Genomic DNA, 8,738 nt, shown 5'->3' with positions numbered 1-8,738 from the left:
AACTCACTTTACAAGGTCAATCTACTGGATTTTGATAAATGGAGTCTGACATAGTAGTATGATAACGTGCAAGATGAATAAATGTCCAAGAAATGAAAGCATTTGTAATCAAATCGTGAACACTAGACTGCAAAGGCAGGTTGGGGAAAGCCATGTCCAGAAACTGTCTTAAGGGACTGGAATGGCAACTGTAACCCACCAGCTCTTAAAAATTACTCTACTGAAAAAAAAAAAAAAAAACTCTACTGATAGAAGTTATATAAATCTGGTATTTCTTGTAAGTCCTAGATTTAACTACAAGAAGATGGAGAATTTAGTGGTTTTGAAGGACAATTGTAGCTAAAGAATTTACAGACTTGTTGAACTTTATAGCTTTCATCATTTTATTCTGTTTTTAGTGGGATTGTTTTGTTTGTTTTTGTTTCACTGAACCACAACACTGGTCAGCTACAAGTGTAGTTAGAATTTGCCAGAAGGGGCCAGCAATTGGAGCCCCTTTGTATGTCATGCTTTTTGTACTATGGTATTGTTTTTATACATCTTTTAGTTATACTTTGCTGGGTGTTTTAAGACCAAGTTAAAATGAGACTTGTGTTAATCAAAATTAACCTCTTACTATCAAGGTCAGTTAAGTTTCCTCAGGCATTACTTAAGCCATGTATAGAGCCTCTCAGCTCATCTGTCAGTGTCAGCTGTCAGTATGGGTCATGGTCTTGCTTGATCATGTTGCTTCCTCTGAAAGTATGGGAGACTTCCCTCTTTGGTGGTCTTCCTTTGGCAACCTGTACATTTGATGATGCTTGTCCTCTGGGGTCCAGCAGTCTCCCTGCTCCAGACGTTGGGTGACTCACCAAAGTTACAGAGTCCTGTAGAAAAGGTTTCTTCATGTCCTGAGTCCTTGTGGACCTTGGAGGACCAAGGCCAAAATATTGGCTGTTTTAGCTGTTACCTTTCTAGTTCAGGTCTCAAAATTTCAGTCCTCAAACATCCTGAGTAGAAGATCAGTTACATACATCAGTATTGCAATGGTGCTCACTGCTCATGAGCTTAACCGTTGGTTGTTTTGTCTTTGTTTTTGAGACACAGTCTGTCTATATAGTTCAGGCTGCCCTTGAACTCACTACATAACTCAGGCTGTCCTCGAACTTGCAGTGATCCTCCTGCTTTTGCCTTCTGTATGCTGGGATTAGAGCTTAACTGTTATAATCGCATCTGAATTTGAGGGGTTGAGGGTATAGCTCAACAATATGGTGCCTGCCTAGCAAACACAAGGTTGAGTTGAATCCCGAATATAAAAAAAAAGCATCTAATATACTTTGAAATATAAAATATAGCCAGAGGACTGTTGCTATCAATAGTGGTTGCTTCAGTAGTTCAATCTGCAGAATGTTAACAGACAATAATTATAAAAGTTTTACAGAAAATGAGATCAAGAACCATATACAGTCTGTGACGTAACAATATTTGAAACATAATTAACTGTCCATCTTAATATAGAATAGCCTCTTTAGTCACTCATCTGTAGTACATAAATAAGCTCTCACCTAATTTGTTACATTTAACAGGATGTCATCAAAATACTCTCAAGGGCCGGGGTTTTAGCTCAGTGGCATAAGTGCCTGCCTGGCAAGTGTGACGTCATGAGTTTTATCTCCAGTACCAAAAAAAAAAAAAAAAAAAAAAGACTCAAGTTATTGTACACAGGCAACAATATGCATTGCATTGATAAAAACAGTCTTGATATTATTTTGATCAGCTGGCAACCTGGGTGGAAGCATGTCCTTGATTCTAATAACACATATCATAAGCCAACTTACATTATAGACAAATATTTTAAAAATCAAGAGACAACAAGAACAAAAAATTGAGCTCAAACAAAACAACTAGATGTTGCAACCAGTCACAAATTGAACAGAGAGACAGGCTCACATAAGACAGTTGTTAACAGACCAGAGTGTGCTCAGGTGTATTTGGCCAAGTTTGTAAATGTTACAGTTTTTAATTTTGTAACTATAAATAAACTACTGTACTTTTATGGTTCAGTTAACAGAGATCTCATAATACTCAGAATAAAAACCTTTTAGATCTGTGACAGCAAAGACAGTTTTTAAGATGGGTCCTAGGCTGATGGTTTATCTAGTTAGAATACCCAGCTATTTAGGCTTTTCATTGTTGTTTTGGAAGGCAGCCATGCTCACCACTATAGACTAACACTTTATTGTTCTGATAGCCATATGTAATTTTTCCCACTAGAGGGGCAGACTGTTAAAGGAAATTTGAACTATTTCCAGGAGGATGCACAGTCCAGGATTCGGTGGCATTCTTTGGAGCTAAGTATAAGTTCCAAAATGGGGGAAGGCCTGCCAAAGCTCCAACCTGCCCTGCTGCAGATGTGTCTGCCTATGACAGTTTTTCCCATTTTGCCTGTAACCCTTGACCATACTTAGTTATAGGCCTTCCTTTATGGAGCCTCAGTTAATATATCTTTGAGAATAATGGCTGACCTGGCAAGATGTTCTAGAGAGAAGTCATGATGAGAGAGTTAGTCCTCTGGGGACTGCTGCTATGCCTAGTTTTCTTTTGTACCAGGAATCAAACAACCTTGTGCTTGCCAGGCAAGTGCTTGTGCCATTGATCTAAATTCCTGCCTGTGCCTATTCTTTTTATTTTTTTATTTTGTGCCTATTTTTAATACTAGTTTTGTTTAAAATTTATTAAACTCATAGGTTTCCTAGGAATGTTTTTTCTATCAGTGAGTCAGCCTGCCCAGTGCTATAAAAACCTATCAGCATCATTCTTTAGGGGAGAAAGAAGTAAGAGGAGTTAATCTCTAGTTCTGCCTAAGCACTGAAAGGCAGATAAATTTGGACTAAAACTTTTGCATTCTTTGAGAGATTAAGGACTAAATCAAGACCAGTTTTTTAATATGACCCAGAGATAAGTGAAGGTGAGTTTCATTCTGGAAGGGTCCCAGGAAGGGGAAACTTAACAGTTTGGAAACTTGATCCTGAAATTCAACAATCATGGAGAAGAGAATTATCTTGGACTACACACTTGTAAATTGTATTATTTCTCTGGGGGAAGGTCGTGGAGAGGGGACAGAAGGGTGATTTTAGTCACTCTTAACCTTTATCTCAGGTTCAGAAGGACAGTTAAGATCAAGAGCTTTCCCAGGGTGGATCTCTAATTCTTAGCAAAACATGCCTCCAGAGACAAACACTATGATTGACTCTAACTGCACTGTCAAGCAGAAAATTAAACTAAGAGTCAACCTGAATGGCAGCTTTTTTTTTTTTTTTTTTTTTTTTTTGTCTGTTTCCTTTTTATCGGTACTGGGGATGGAACTCACGATTGCCTGCTTGCAAGGCAGGCGCTTATGCCACTGAGTTAAATCCCCAGCCCCTGAATGGCAGCTTTTTAATCTTCAGAAAGAGAAAGAAACAAAGTGCTCCAACTAAGTCAAAGGCTTACTTTCTAATAAATGACTCTGATTCAAAATGTTCTAAAATCCCAGCCTGCAAAAGAGATCCATCACCTCCAGGGACAGACAGAAAGGTAACAGTGCAGAAGAAATCTTGGCCCTATGACAAAGAAGTCTTCAAGACATTTCAGGTTTTCTATTTAGTTACCTAAGTAACTTTTCTCCATTGCAGTGCTGGCTAGGCTCTATTTAAACGCACTCTGAAAATACGTATCCCTGGGTATCTGTAATATGCCTTTAGGTACCTGACTTGGGAATATATATATTACAGTATTTAAACAAGATAAAATATCTCTCCCTAGGAGGGAAATGACTTTCAGGCATAATAAAAGAAGAATGTGTAAAAAAGAAAAGCTATCCCAGTTACAGCTTGAGGTTTGGGAGAAACAGCAAGTTATCTCCTCTCCAGTGACTCCTTTCACTGAGGTGCAAGGGCTGGAAGGGAGGGGAGGGTTGAATAGAAAGACCAGGAAACACACACTACTGTTCAGTGATAGGCTGGTGTTTTTTCCTCTCTATTCATGATTACTTGGGGATCCTCCGTGGAGATGACAGCGCAGTCACATGGAGAGGGCAGAGAGTGCCCTGGGGCCCTTCAGTCTTGGTGTACCAGCTAGTAACATGTATCTGAGCTCTGGGGCCTCTGCCTCAGAGTGCTGTCTGACTTCTGGTGGCCACCTTGGCAATTAGAGCATGGCTTAGGAGGTCTTTTATTGCAGTCCTTCCTAAGGTAGCTTGGTTTACCACAGCAGTAGGAAGTGAATTTAGTCATTGAGCTCTTCTTGCAGCCCTGAGAAACAGATAGGGTCTATTTCTTTTAGGGCCACAACTGGGGCAGCAGTTTTCTGTTGGTCTCTTTGTTTTCTTCCCTCGGCCTCTTCCTGGTCTTGACTATAACATATTGAGGAGACAGTCAAGCAAACCATCTAGAGCAAAAGCCGTAATTTGTAGCTTTTCCCTAATATCTGGTGCTGACTGGGTAATAAACCTATATTTAAAAATAATCTGTCTTGGCCAGGGATTTAGCTCAGTGGCTTAAGCACTTACCTGGTATGCTTGAGGTTGTGAATTTGATCCCTGATACCAAAAATAAAATAAAATAACGTGCTGGGGAACTAGCTCAATGGCATAACCACCTGCTTGGCAAGTACAAGGTTGTAAGTTCGGTGCCTGGTACCATAAATAAATACAATGTTTACACACTTTGAAAATTATAAAAATAAAATTAGGGGCTGGAGATTTAGCTCAACGGCATAAACGCCTGCTTTGCAAGTGTATGGTCATGAGTTCGATCCCCAGTACCAATAAAAAGACAAAAAAATGTATAAAAAAAATTTAAAAAATAGTCCCCTCCCTGGTAAGCGGTGGCGATGTGGCAGACTGCAGCCCTTCCAGAGGGAGAACCAGCAGTGTCTCCTGAGATCCGCGCCATGTTGGAACTGAGGACACTGGGAAGCCAAGCAAGCACCTCCCCTCCCTGGTATGCAGTGGTGGTGTGGCAGACTGCGGCCCTTCCAGGGGGAGAACCAGCAGCAGCTCCTGAGATCTGCACCATGTTGGAACTTAGGACCCTGTGAAATCAAACAACCAGCCTGCCTCCCTGCTAAGCATTAGTGAACCTACTGATGCACAGCCTAGAGTCAAATATCCCACTTCCCCTACACCCCACCCCCCACCGCCCATTAGCAAATGGGAACCAGAAACCTGAGCGTCTCCTGGGAGGTTGACCATAGCAAATAAGGGGGACTTCCTTCTACCATCTCATTGAAGGCAAATATTTTTATTACTGTTTTGCTCTTTTCTGATTAATGGTACTGTTCTATTCAATATTCTGTTTTGATAAGTTCTATAGTGTTCTATATTTCATCTCATTTTGATATACGTGATTGAAAGAATAACTAATTATAAAGATAACAAAATATACTCTGACACCTATTACTGTTATCCCAGTAACCTGCTGTGAAGTTCTGTACCAATTTCACTGTACGATCTTAGTTGGCTTTATTCTGTTTTGTTCTGTTGTATACTTTCAAAATAAAATTTTTTTAAAAATTAAATTAAATTAAAAAAATAAAAAGAATAATCTGTCTTTCCATCAGACAGCTAGGTCCAGAAGCCAGGGATATATGTTTTATTAATAGCTTTTGTAAAGGATCTGAGAAGACAGAGAGTTTTTCATCTTTCTCCTGATACATAGTTGACAATTTAAAATAACTGAAAGACTTAGTTTTTGTCCTTTTCAGACCTTCGAGAATACATATCTGGGCTAGAGATCTATCTCAGTGACACAAGCACCTGCCTGACAAGTGCAAGCTCGTGAGATCAATTCCTGGTATAAAAAAAACCCTGAAAATTTTCCTATTCCAATCCCCTATCTGATTGGTACACCAGGAGGGGTCTCATGTAGGTAATAGTTGGCCAGTAGGCATTGTGTGTTTTCCTGGCTGTCTTTTGACTCTTATCAGTCTTTTTTTTTTTTTTTTTTAACCGGTACCGGGCATCGAACTCACGACAGCCTGCTTGCAAGGCAGGTGCTTATACTACTGAGCTAAATCCCTAGCCCCTGTCTTTTGACTCTTAAAAATTAGGATAAATATTAATCCCCAAAGGCAATAGCAGCTTGTAATGCTGGTTGTTTCTCAGTGGGCATTAATGCTTGATTTAAGAGTAACACTATGTCTCCCCAATCTAGTTTTAGGTCTGATTAAATGCTCTAAAAGACTTTAGTGCACTTATTAGATCATCTGAAAATTTTCTGAGATCTTGTTTGATCTGTCTTAAGTCATTGAGAAGAAAGGACATATGAATGTCATATCACTTATAATTATGTTTTGAGTACAAATAAGAATTATTTCTAGGGCCAGGGATATAGCACAGTGGCATAGTACTTCCTGACAAGTGTGACACAGTCCCGAGTTTGATTCTTGGTACAAAAAAAAAAAAAAAAGAATTTTTTCTTAACATAAAGAAAGTCTGGACATAAGGTAATTTTGGTCATTTTTTCCTCTTTCTTACAGTACAATTCTTGTTGTAAAACAATATCAATTTTTTTTGTCTTTTTTTATTTTTAGTATCAGGGATCAAACTCAGGACTGTGGGCTTGCAAGGCAGGCACTTATGCCACTGAGCTAAATCCCCAGTCCCTTTTTTCATCTTTTTGGGACAGAGTTTTACAATGTAATTCAGGCTATCCTTGAACTCACTGTGTAACCCAGGCTGTCCTCAAACTCACAGTGATCCTCCTGTCTCAGCCCCTCAAGTGCTGGGATTACAAGTGCATGCCACTGCACCTGAACAAAATTATACCAAAATTAATTTAACTTTAAGGAGGTTCTAAAGTTAATTCCCAACAAGTTGGAGAAAAATTTAGGGTACTTTCTAACTTAATAACAAGGAGAAAAGTACGACAGGTAAATGGAGATTTTTCTGCTGCTGGTTACCTAGTTTAGCTGTCAGGACCTAGCTTCCACTTTGGGTACTGACAGAGTCACTCTAGCCGTGACCCCTCAGTTGCCCATTCAGCTTCCACTAGTTCCATATAGCCAGAGATCTATCTCCAAACTTCTGTTTGCTTGGGTTCTGTAAGGGACATATAAAGTCTAAGCTGTTTAAATACCCAAGAAAAAGTCTGCATTTCACAAGTTTTCAGTAGAAGGTTCAACATGAAACAGCCAAGGCCTATGCAATTGACAACGCATAAAATTCAAGGCATAGTCTATTGACAAAAACATAAAATTCAAAGAATACGCAATTGACAAATAAGGATGACAATTTCAATTACCTAAGTGAGTTGCAATCTAGAATCTATATAAAAAAGCAAACTCTTACCTTTATTCAATTATTTTGGTAGGAGACCTCCAAATGATATAGGATTATGACATAGGACCTCCCAATAATCCAAATAATGTAAGGGAAATATAACTCTCAACCTGCTAGATATTCAACATACTGAGTTCATGTTCTCTAAACTCAAAGTATGAATTCTAAGAACAATGGAGATTAAGAGTAGGAAGTATTTATTAGGGGCAAGAAAGCTGTTTAAGAGGAACAGAGGATGTCTTGAGTGGATGCCCCAGGAGTTTCATTTAGGTCAAAGGACAGAGTGGATACTGTGGCACATGCCTATACTCTCATCTACTTAGAAAGGATTGAAAGTTTGAGGCCAGCCTGAACATTGTAATAAGACACTGTCCTTCTCCCCAAACAAAAGAAAAGATGGAGCTCAGTAGAACACTTCCCTGGTACTCATGAGGTACTCAGTAGTTCAGTCCTGAGTACCGCCTAATACAAAGTCAATAGGCAGCACTGATGGACAGATTAGAGGGTGGGCTCACACTGAGATCATGATCCAGAATGGTCTGGGTGAGAAAGTGGCTGCTCTTGACACCTAGCAGAACTGCCTTTGCCCCATCTGCTCCTGGCCCACCATGTCTGAATTGCATTCTAGCTTGGTTATATGCCTTTCTCAAAACAGGGACATATATGTTTAAGTGTGTAGGATTGATAACCATATTGCTAAGTTTTTGTTCGATAGTTGAACAGAACTGTTTGCAGTCTCGCCGTTTAAATATCCACTTTGTATGCTTTACTTTTGTAACTTGAACAACTATTTCTAAGAGGCCAATATGTAATTTATCAGCTAGTGATTTCCTACTTTTTTGAAATTATGTATTATTTCTACCCTTTTTCTGTTTTTTTTTTCTTTAAATTTAAAAAAAAAAAGCAACAGGGATAGCCAGGATTGGTATTTTCTGCCCTTAGGAGGGACAGTGAACACTTACAGGACTCAGAGTAAGGGATACCCTACTTATAGAAGGTGACCGCACATACATGAATGTTCACTAAAAAATACTCAGATATTGGTATTTTCTGTTGGTGAAATGATTTTTTTATTTAAGAGAAAAGATGAAGAAAAGAAAAACAAAAAGCAAGAGAGATAAACAACAACAAACCTAAAACAATAAGAGTATAGGTTTTCAAAAGGATGGTAAGAATTTAAATGGTTGTAATACTGCACATTGTTACTTTCAAAAGGGTTCCTTAGATTATCAGATATAGACATGTAAAATTGATCTAATCATGAGTATTAACTGTTCTCTTACAAGAAATAATACAGTTAGTAGTATAGTCATCTTAGCTATCTTACATTTATGTGTACAAATTTATGTCTTTTTCTTTTCCCTTCCTTCTTTCCTCCTTTCCCCTATCCCGTTACTTTTCCTTTCTGAGCAGTTTCTAACCCTTATACAATATTTAT

This window comes from Cavia porcellus, unplaced genomic scaffold (genome assembly GCF_034190915.1).
Source record: "Cavia porcellus strain 051 isolate PalLab524CR breed Dunkin Hartley unplaced genomic scaffold, mCavPor4.1 scaffold_7, whole genome shotgun sequence".
Classification (NCBI taxonomy): Eukaryota; Metazoa; Chordata; class Mammalia; order Rodentia; family Caviidae; genus Cavia; species Cavia porcellus.
The sequence above is the reverse complement of the archived record's forward strand: the minus strand, read 5'-3'. Positions refer to the sequence as shown.